Source organism: Bombina bombina, chromosome 3 (genome assembly GCF_027579735.1).
Source record: "Bombina bombina isolate aBomBom1 chromosome 3, aBomBom1.pri, whole genome shotgun sequence".
NCBI lineage: Eukaryota > Metazoa > Chordata > Amphibia > Anura > Bombinatoridae > Bombina > Bombina bombina.
This window is the reverse complement of record NC_069501.1, coordinates 1,237,366,421-1,237,375,844: the sequence shown is the minus strand read 5'-3', so window position 1 is coordinate 1,237,375,844 and position 9,424 is coordinate 1,237,366,421.

The window sequence follows — 9,424 nt, the reverse complement described above, 5'->3', positions numbered from 1 at the left end:
TGAAAGTGGAAAGTTAAATAGTATCAATATTAGCTTTGTCTAATTGCATATTATATACTGTATTACATTTTGTCACATAGTTTAGGAGGGTATCATAGTATGTTATATTACTAAACTGATGTCTCTTAGATGGTAGATTACCTGACTCCCATATTTTTGATTATTTAATCATTCCTATCCTCCTTAACATTCCAATTCATTTTTACCGATAGCTCCGCCTCCCCCCCCCCCCCCATAGTTTACATGCTAAACACAGGAAATTATTACCCATGGCTCACATCCCTCAACAACTATTACATATAATTTACTTTCGAAGCAACCACATGGAACAGTGACCAGCAGACTATAATAATGACTCTATGACCATTTCACTGGACACCACAAAAATTATTCCATAATTTGCTTCTGTACATATATATCCCCTACATATATATCCCCTTCCCCCTTGATCTAGATAATACTATTCCCAAGTTTCCATATTTTTCATGTTCTTGGTCCAAAAGTGACCACCTATTGGTTTGGGAAATAATACGTTATAAATACTAAAGAGGTTAGACATTAAATATTTAGGATCATTCTTCTTAATCAGATGTGCTTATGTTTAAAAATATTTATTCCCATTTTATGCTATACTATACTAAAGGTGTATTGTTGAACAACTTTGTACCACATGTTGGAATCTGGGTATAAATAATGGACTTTATCTGACAGTCCTACCAATGTGTAGACATATGCTTATGTCCATAACTGTATTGTAAGCTTGTTTCTCTTATAACCTCAATAAAAATATTTTTTTTTTTTTAAAAAAGAAGGAAAATCACATGACAGTAGAAGCTCTATAATGTCAGCTCACTTATCTAGCTGTAGCTTCACTGATCATTTCTACATTTAGCAAGAAAACAAAGAAGTTGTTTGTTGTTTTAAACACAAACTGTTTTACGTTTAGTTCAGCATACAAAATACATATACAAGTATTTCAAACAATTATTTTGTTTTTGTTTACATGTCTAGGGACGTACCCCTAGCCTCATGAGTATTTTTATCTTATCCCTGTTTCTGGGGTAAATTAGTACAGATATAAATGATTTTCTGCACTGTTAAAGCAACCACTGTGCAGAATGTTGTAGGGGCAGAGCACTAAATCTTGAAGCGTGCACTCCAGTATCTCAGGGAGCACGAGAAATGTTTCAGTTAGATCACAGGAAAAGTGGGCAAAATAATAATGAAAGTGTATTTCCAAGTTATATTAATACAAATAATTAAGGCTTTAATGGGACAATTACATTTTGAATTTATTATACCTTTAAAGTGACTGACCATAGTATTATGGTTTATTCCTGGCTTGGTGGAGACAAAGCCCAACATTTGGTGGTGGTGGGGGGGTTGGGGTTATGCACTACATTCTCCATAGCTTACAGAAAACAGTTGAAGAAGACATTTTACTTGTGTGATCAAAGAGAGAAAAAGAGGCGCCTCATGGGACAGTATCGTAGCAACCAGGAATGTCACACAATGAGACGACACATAATGTGATATACTCACAAGGATAGCGGCATATGAGGATGCCTAGTAGAGCGGGACGGGACTTTAGGTCGCCCGACAGACAAACACTGCAGTGCGTGGAGACGTCAGGTCACGGGGCCCGTTCAGCCAATCATCGGCATCAAACGTAAAAGCTGTTCCGGGAGTAGCCAAAGTCAGGCTTCACAAATAGACAGGCAGGTCAACGGACCAATCAGGATAATGATAACGAAGAGCAAGAAGTGAAAGATAAAAAACTCGTATTTATTGATTTATTTTAAAAACATATGGCAAACAGCAACGCGTTTCTCGACCTACTGGTTGTTTCAGCAGGCCTGATGAAACGACCCGTAGGTCGAGAAACGCGTTGCTGTTTGCCATATGTTTTTAAAATAACTCAATAAATACGAGTTTTTTATCTTTCACTTCTTGCTCTTCGTTATCATTATCCTGATTGGTCCGTTAACCTGCCTGTCTATTTGTGAAGCCTGACTTTGGCTACTCCCGGAACAGCTTTTACGTCTGATGCCGATGGTCTGTGGCCGCTGATTGGCTGAACGGGCCCTGTGACCTGACGTCTCCACGCACTGCAGTGTTTGTCTGTCGGGCGACCTAAAGTCCCGTCCCGCTCTACTAGGCATCCTCATATGCCGCTATCCTTGTTAGTATATCACATTACGTGCCGTCTCATTGTGTGACATTCCTGGTTGGTACGATACTGTCCCATGAGGCGCCTCTTTTTCTCTCTTTGATCATACAGGTATCCACCATTACTATACAAGAGTGCTGCCTGCTTCTCCGGAAGACTCTGGGAACATCCACTATTTGAACGCCTATATGAACTTTGCGCACCTCATATAGAGACTTTTTCCACTCTATACTTGTTATTTTACTTGTGTCTCTGGATATGTAGAGTCTTTATTTACCACACCAGTTTGGGTTAAGGCCAGTTAGACATTTTTGGAAAGCAGAGAAAATCATTTACAGCATAATTAATCTGGTTTTCAATTACTAATGTTTGTCCTAAAGAGTAATAGTTTTATTAATGTTTGACAAAAATATAGTTAAACAAGAGGAACAGCAATGGTGTTAACTTATAACATAGTACATGAGGTTGAAAAAAGTAAGGAGTCCATCGAGTTCAACCTATACAAATCTTAATATACTTGCAAAAAAGCTCCAGTTGACCTTTAATTATCCCATTACAAAAAGGTGACCCATTTAACACAAGCAATCATATCCCTGAATTATGTTCCTAGACAGAAATGTATCTAAACCATTTTTAAATGTATCTAAGGTATTGGCATTTACTATCTCTTACGTAATTCTCTGAACTTTTTCTGTCGGCAATGTCTTTTTTTGAGATTGGTCCCCAAGCCTGTGATTATATCATTGAGGGTAAAGAGTTTTTCTCATGTGAGACTACACACACTTTTTTTATCAAAGGGTGCATCAATTGCTCAACGTCTTATGTTGTGTACCTCATAGAGTGCGTTGAACATTCAAAACAATATGTTGGCATGACTAGTAGAGATGTCCGGACTCGTAACCGGGAACATCTGGGTTATATCAAATATGATAAACCATGCTCTGCCCTTTCAAGGCACTTTTTAGAGGTGCACAGCAAGGACGTTAAATCTTTCGAATGGCGAGCGATTGAAACAATACGCTTGCCTCCTAGGGGAGGTAATAGGGACCAACTGTTGGCAAGGCAAGAGGTTTACTGGATTATGAAACTCTGGACACAAATTCCACATGGATTTAATTCGGAATTTGACATTATCAACCATTGGAAATAGAGGATCTGTATTCCAGTGAACCTCTGCCTTGCCTACATACTTTCCCAGTTTATCATCCTTTCTAGTTAAGCTCTTGACAATATGAGGTGTATTTTTGAACATACTTGTAAATTAAATAGGGGAATTTAATTTAACTATTGAATTGCTGTTTACACCTAGTCAGAATAATAAACAATGTTTGTGCGTTAGATTGTGTATTTACAAACATATATACATTTTTTCTGTGCTATGATGCTTAGACATAATATTGTGCACATGTGCAGTTGGTCTAGCAAGATGAATCTGACATAGTGTCTTTATGGTTATATGCTTGTATACATACTTTTTTGTATATACCTTTGTACGGATACATATTCTGGCTTAGTTTTTTGTTTTGTTTTTTTTTAATAGTTTTTAATGAGGTCAGAATTTTGTCATACAAAGAAAATATAATAACATTGCATAGCATTGCGTGGTTACATTCCAAAAAAAAAAAAAGACTTATGGAAAGATACATCATATAAAGTACATATTAATAGAACATATGCAATTAACAGTATCCGCTATATCAATAGAGCATGATGTGGATTACATGTAACAAACAACGTCTATTATCTGTATGCTATAAAGTTCTGAGAAGAAACAAACGCCGGAGAGGGGAAAGAAAAGGAAAACACGTTAAAATACAAATTTTGGTACATATATAAATCTGTAACCTTGCGTAGTCACATTTCTCCAGGACACATAGTAAGGTACATCTTATGAATTACATAGTAAAAAAGCATATGCAATTAGCAACATCTGCTACAGCAAGGAACATAAAGTGAACGTTTGTATACAGTAAATTATGTCTGCCATTTATATGATATAAAGCTCTGCGACTGAACATTTGCTAAAAAAGGAAAAGAAACACATGCCAATAGTCATCTAAGCCTTCTATGGGGAACAGGAGGCCACGCTTGGACCTCATATTTTATAGAGTAATAACATGGACCGAAGGCTATATTAAAGAGAGGAGACCACTTGTGGATCTCATTATTTAGACCTCAGGTATATTTTATTATTTAGTTATAAGGGTAATATGAAAGGGGACAAGATAGTTGTCAATCAAACAGTGGTGATCTACCGGAGGATTCCAGCTGGTAGCAATATAGCTATAAATCAGGCTTAATATAACAGTCCAACTCCACAGTAAGCAGCTGGACTGTGTGGCAATTACATATATCCTAAGGAAAACATAGGCTTAGAACCTGTAAAAAATCCATGTATGCGACTTATATATGGTATTGTAGTAACCTGTGGTTCCTTGAGCAATATGTTAAGCTAAGGGGGAGAGATACCCAACTTGGCCTACCAGTCATATACTAAAGGTGAAATGGAGCTGCTGTAGTAGGAACATTAATAAGCTGGTTATCACACCTATGTATTCAATAATAAAAAAGAAAAGAAAAACCTCCTCCCATTGAGCAATAAAGTTAAAGGTCTGCCATCCCGGCCGCAGATAACAAAACCCTAGAGCTCTATAAGTGAGAGTAGGGAGCAAGAACTCTTAAAAAGAAAAAGCTGGAGGAATTGAATTAAAATACCATTGAGGAATAGCTATGGTTTTTAAATGAGTGAAACCGTTAATGCTTGCCCCATAGACACATAGCAGGTAAACATTCATCACCCATATAAAGCAAATATTGAAGTGAATAGAACTCTAAATATAAAGCTAAGGGTCACTTCTGTAATCGTGGTTGCCATAACTGCTGGCTCTAACTAATATGTACTACGAAAATATGAGTATAAATTACCCCAATTACTTGCATAAAAGTCTGTGTAACGTTGATTGTCCTAATTGGCAGAAAACCTTGGGCGTTCGCTACTATGAGCCAGAGATATGGGAAACGTTAACCCACCCCAGTCCTCAAAACATCTATGCAAAGTTTATGATGCAAAGAACCGCAATGAGGATCCGAGCATGCTTGCCTGTATATGCGTCTCCACAACCTGGAGTTAGTTCCAAAAGTAGGTGAAATTATTGGTGGATTGAGAGCCACGCTAAATGACTGCCGTTTATGCCTCGGAGCCAGCACCGCAACCTGCAGTATCGCAGCAGCCGACACCGGGGGCCAGGTAGGCCCGTCTGATTGCTCTGGACAGACAGATTAGGGTTCTTCAGGAGAGACAAGGACAAAGCAGTAGGCGGCTGGGTTAGCTCGGTTAGGCTTGATACAGAAGTGTCCACATGATTCTCAAGAGTAGCTGGAGCGGGTGTTCTCACTAAGCTATGTTGATTCGTTGAAGACAGTGCTACATTTGTTAAAGCAGGGATCATCTTATCCTCCATAGTAGGAAACAGCTCAAGTACTGGGATGTTGTCTGAATCCAGGCAGTTTGGCTTAGTCTCGTCGTCACCATTTCCCCAAGCTATAATAAGATCGTTCTCAAGCCTTGAAAAATGTGTATTTAGCAGATTAACAATCTTTGTAAAAAGGATAGCTTCAATGGGCTCCATCCGGTATTCCTTATAATAAAGTCCCCTTTTGCTATGTGCAAGATTAGTCCTTTCCATGTATTCTAGGAGTGCCTTGCGGGGAATCCCTACCTTTTAACAATAGGAGCACCGAGGTGTCCCACCGGGGGGCGTTAGGTGGAAGGCCGCAACCTTTGTGTTACTCCGGTGTGCTGAGTTTGTTAGCGAGACCAAAAAAAGTGGTATTGAGTGAGAGAGCTTGCTTCAGATGTGAATCATTGATCAAGCAAATTGCACGATGTAGTGTTAGGATGAAGATTTTAAATAGATTAGTGCTGTAGTTTGAAGAGACTAACACTCTTGCGACCTGTCATGGCCGCTGCCCGGAAGTTCCCCCCCATCCTGGCTTAGTTTAACATTTTGTCATCATATGCTTCCAATATATAAACATATGCTGTATCAAGAGTTAGCTGGATCCTTATTGTCATTATTCTTCTAGTGCTCACCTAAGGTCATACAAGTTGATATTATGTTGTTAATATTATATTTTTATGCTTAGCACCATATGTATATTATCATACAAGCTTTTTAGTACTAAGATTGTGTTGCTTTAAGTGTATAATAGGTTAAAAGGGGTGTGTTTAACACCAACCAATGACCTGTATTGAACAATCCTTTTAAATGGCATTCACCTGTGCCTATCCAGGTTTATGAGTACGGCAATCGCCGAAACACGTAAAACCATTCACTCTTTTGTGTGCTCCATGATGTTATTTTAGTTATTTGCCAATAAAGCCTATTTTTTTATATATTTTGGATTTTCGGGATAGTTCTCTTTTTTTATGTACCCAGAACTGCACTCCATACTTAAGGTGAGGTCTTACCAGGCATTTATAAAGTGACAGAATTATGCTTTCCTTCCTTGCATCAATGCCTCTTTTAATACATGCTAGTGTCTTATTAGCCTAAGAAGCATCTGCCCTGCATTGTGAGCCCATCTTTAACTTGTAATCTATTTCTACTCCCAAATCCCTTTCCTCCTCTATTTGGCTAAATCTAGTCCCATTTAAATAATCGATTACCTGCTTATTTTTACTTCCAAAATGTAGAACCTTGCATTTTCCCATATTAAATCTCAATTTCCATGTACCTGCCCATTCTTCTAATTTTTGTAGAGATGTTGCTATTTAATCCTTGCTCCAAGTCATTAATAAAAATATTTAAAAGAACAGGGCCCAGTACTGATCCATGGGGGACTCCATTGTTTACCTTTGTCCAATCTGAGTATGATCAGTTTACTACTGCTCATTGCTCCCTGTCTTATATCCAGTTATTTATCCATGAACTTACATTTTCAGCTATTCCCAGTCCCATCATTTTGTACATTAATCTCTCATGTGGCACTGTATCAAAGGCATTTGCAAAATCCAAGTATATCACATCAAATGATTCCCTTTTATCTATATTTTTACTCCCTTCCTTGTTGAATCTAATTAGATTAGTATGATCTATTTCTCATAAAACCATGATGATTTGAACTCATAATCTCGTTTACACGCATATACTCATCAATATAATCCCTTCACGTATCTTCCTCACCATCAATGTCAAACTAGCTGGTCTATATCTTCCTGAATCAGCCCTGCATCCCTTTTTTTTCCTCTTTACGCCAGTCCTGGGGTATTATGCCTCAGGATAATGAGTCTTGAAAAATTGAGTAGAGGTTTGTTTATAACAGTGCAAAGTTCTGTAAAACCCTTGAGTTCTAAGGGTAATGGGGGAAACCAGAACTGGACTCCTTGCCGAATGTGCTTTGAGGGATATGGCTGCACCTCACTGACGAGGCCCAAAGGAGGCCGAAACAATCATCTGGGTTGTCATGTTCCTTGTTCAATTGCTTGGTATTTCGGGGCTGGACTGATCATGTCGGCGGGATGAGACTGATATACTGCAGGAAAGTTTTTCTCTGTAAAAAAGCACAATTGGGCAGAAAGAAGCTACTCCCAGGTGGCAACTGGGCCACAGAACAAGCTATTGATGCTGCTGTTCATTCCTGACAGGCTGTTTCTCTTTCTGTTTTGCATATGTAAATATGACCCTGGGGATAGTCTCCCAAAGGGTAATGGTGGAAACCAGATGTGGACTCCTTGCCCAATGTGCTTAGAGGGATATTGCTGCAACTCACTGACAAGGCCCAAAGGAGGCCGAAACGATCATCTGAGATGGTCATGTTTCTTGTTCAGAGGAGAATTGACTGGTATTTCGGGGCTGAACTGACCATGTTGGCGGGATCAGACTGATATACTACAGGAAAGTTTTCCTCTATGAAAAGCACAATTGGGCAAAAAGAAGCGACTCCCAGGTGGGCAACCGGGCTATAGAACAAGCTATCGATGCTGCTGTTTGTTCCTGGCAGACTGCTTCTCTTTCTGTTTTGCATATGTAAATATGACCCTGGGGATAGTCTCCCTAAGGGTAATGGGGGAAACAAGATGTGGACTCCTTGCCCAATGTGCTTATAGGGATATGGCTGCACCTCACTGACGAGGCCCAAAGGAGGCCGAAACGATCATCTGAGGTTGTCATGTTTCTTGTTCAGAGGAGAATTGCCTGCTATTTCGGGGCTGTACTGACCATGTCGGCGGGATCAGATTGATATACTACAGGAAAGTTTTCCTCTGTGAAAAGTACAATTGGGCAGAAAGAAGCTACTCCCAGGTGGCAACCGGGCTATAGAACAAGCTATTGATGCTGCTGTTCGTTCCTGGCAGACTACTTCTCTTTCTGTTTTGCATTTGTAAATATGACCCTGGGGATAGTCTCCCTAAGGGTAATGGGGGAAACCAGACGTGGACTCCTTGCCGAATGTGCGTATAGGGATATGGCTGCACCTCACTGACGAGGCCCACAATAGGCCAAAATGATCAGCTGAGGTTGCTTCTCGGGCCTTTGGTTTGGATCAAGTGCAGTTTTCTGTGCTTGGTCTTGGTTTGCTGCCTGGAGACCTGCTCCTTCGGCCTGGGGTCCTTTCCCTTTTGGGGTTTGGGCTCCTGCTGCTATTGGGGGGGTGGCTACTCCTTAGGCGTAGAGCAACTGGGTAGTAGGGCCGTCCCCTTGGCCTTGTGGCATCGTCCCTGGACTTCAGCCACATGCTGCTTTTTGGGGGGGCGCTCTGAAATCCAGCCTAAAGAGGCAATAGGGCAAATATGGCTACCAATGTGCCAAATGTTCCCCATACACTTCGGGTGTTGATTTCTGAGGACTTTCGAGAGAAGATTGGTTTGGCTCATGTCCAGCAGGTGGTTTTGGAGGGTGTTTTGGAGATGCCAAGAGCAAGTTTGCATTGTGTTCAGTCATTCCCTTCAAGAGGGATTTTTGATGTGGCTTTCACCGATGAGCATTATTTACAGACCTGCTATCAACGGACTATTGATATGGCTGCTGCTCCAGAGTTGGTTGGCATGAAATTTGTTGCCTGTGTGCAGAGGGAAAGAAGAATCCTGGTGACAGTACATATATACAACCCTTGGGTCCCTGATGTGGAAATTCGTCTGTTTCTTTGTCGCTACTTTGATGATGTTCAAGGAGGTAGCAAGCTGAAGAATCAGTTTGGGACTTTTAATGGAAAGCGCAGGTTCTGGGTGCGGTTTGTGCCTGATGAATTAGG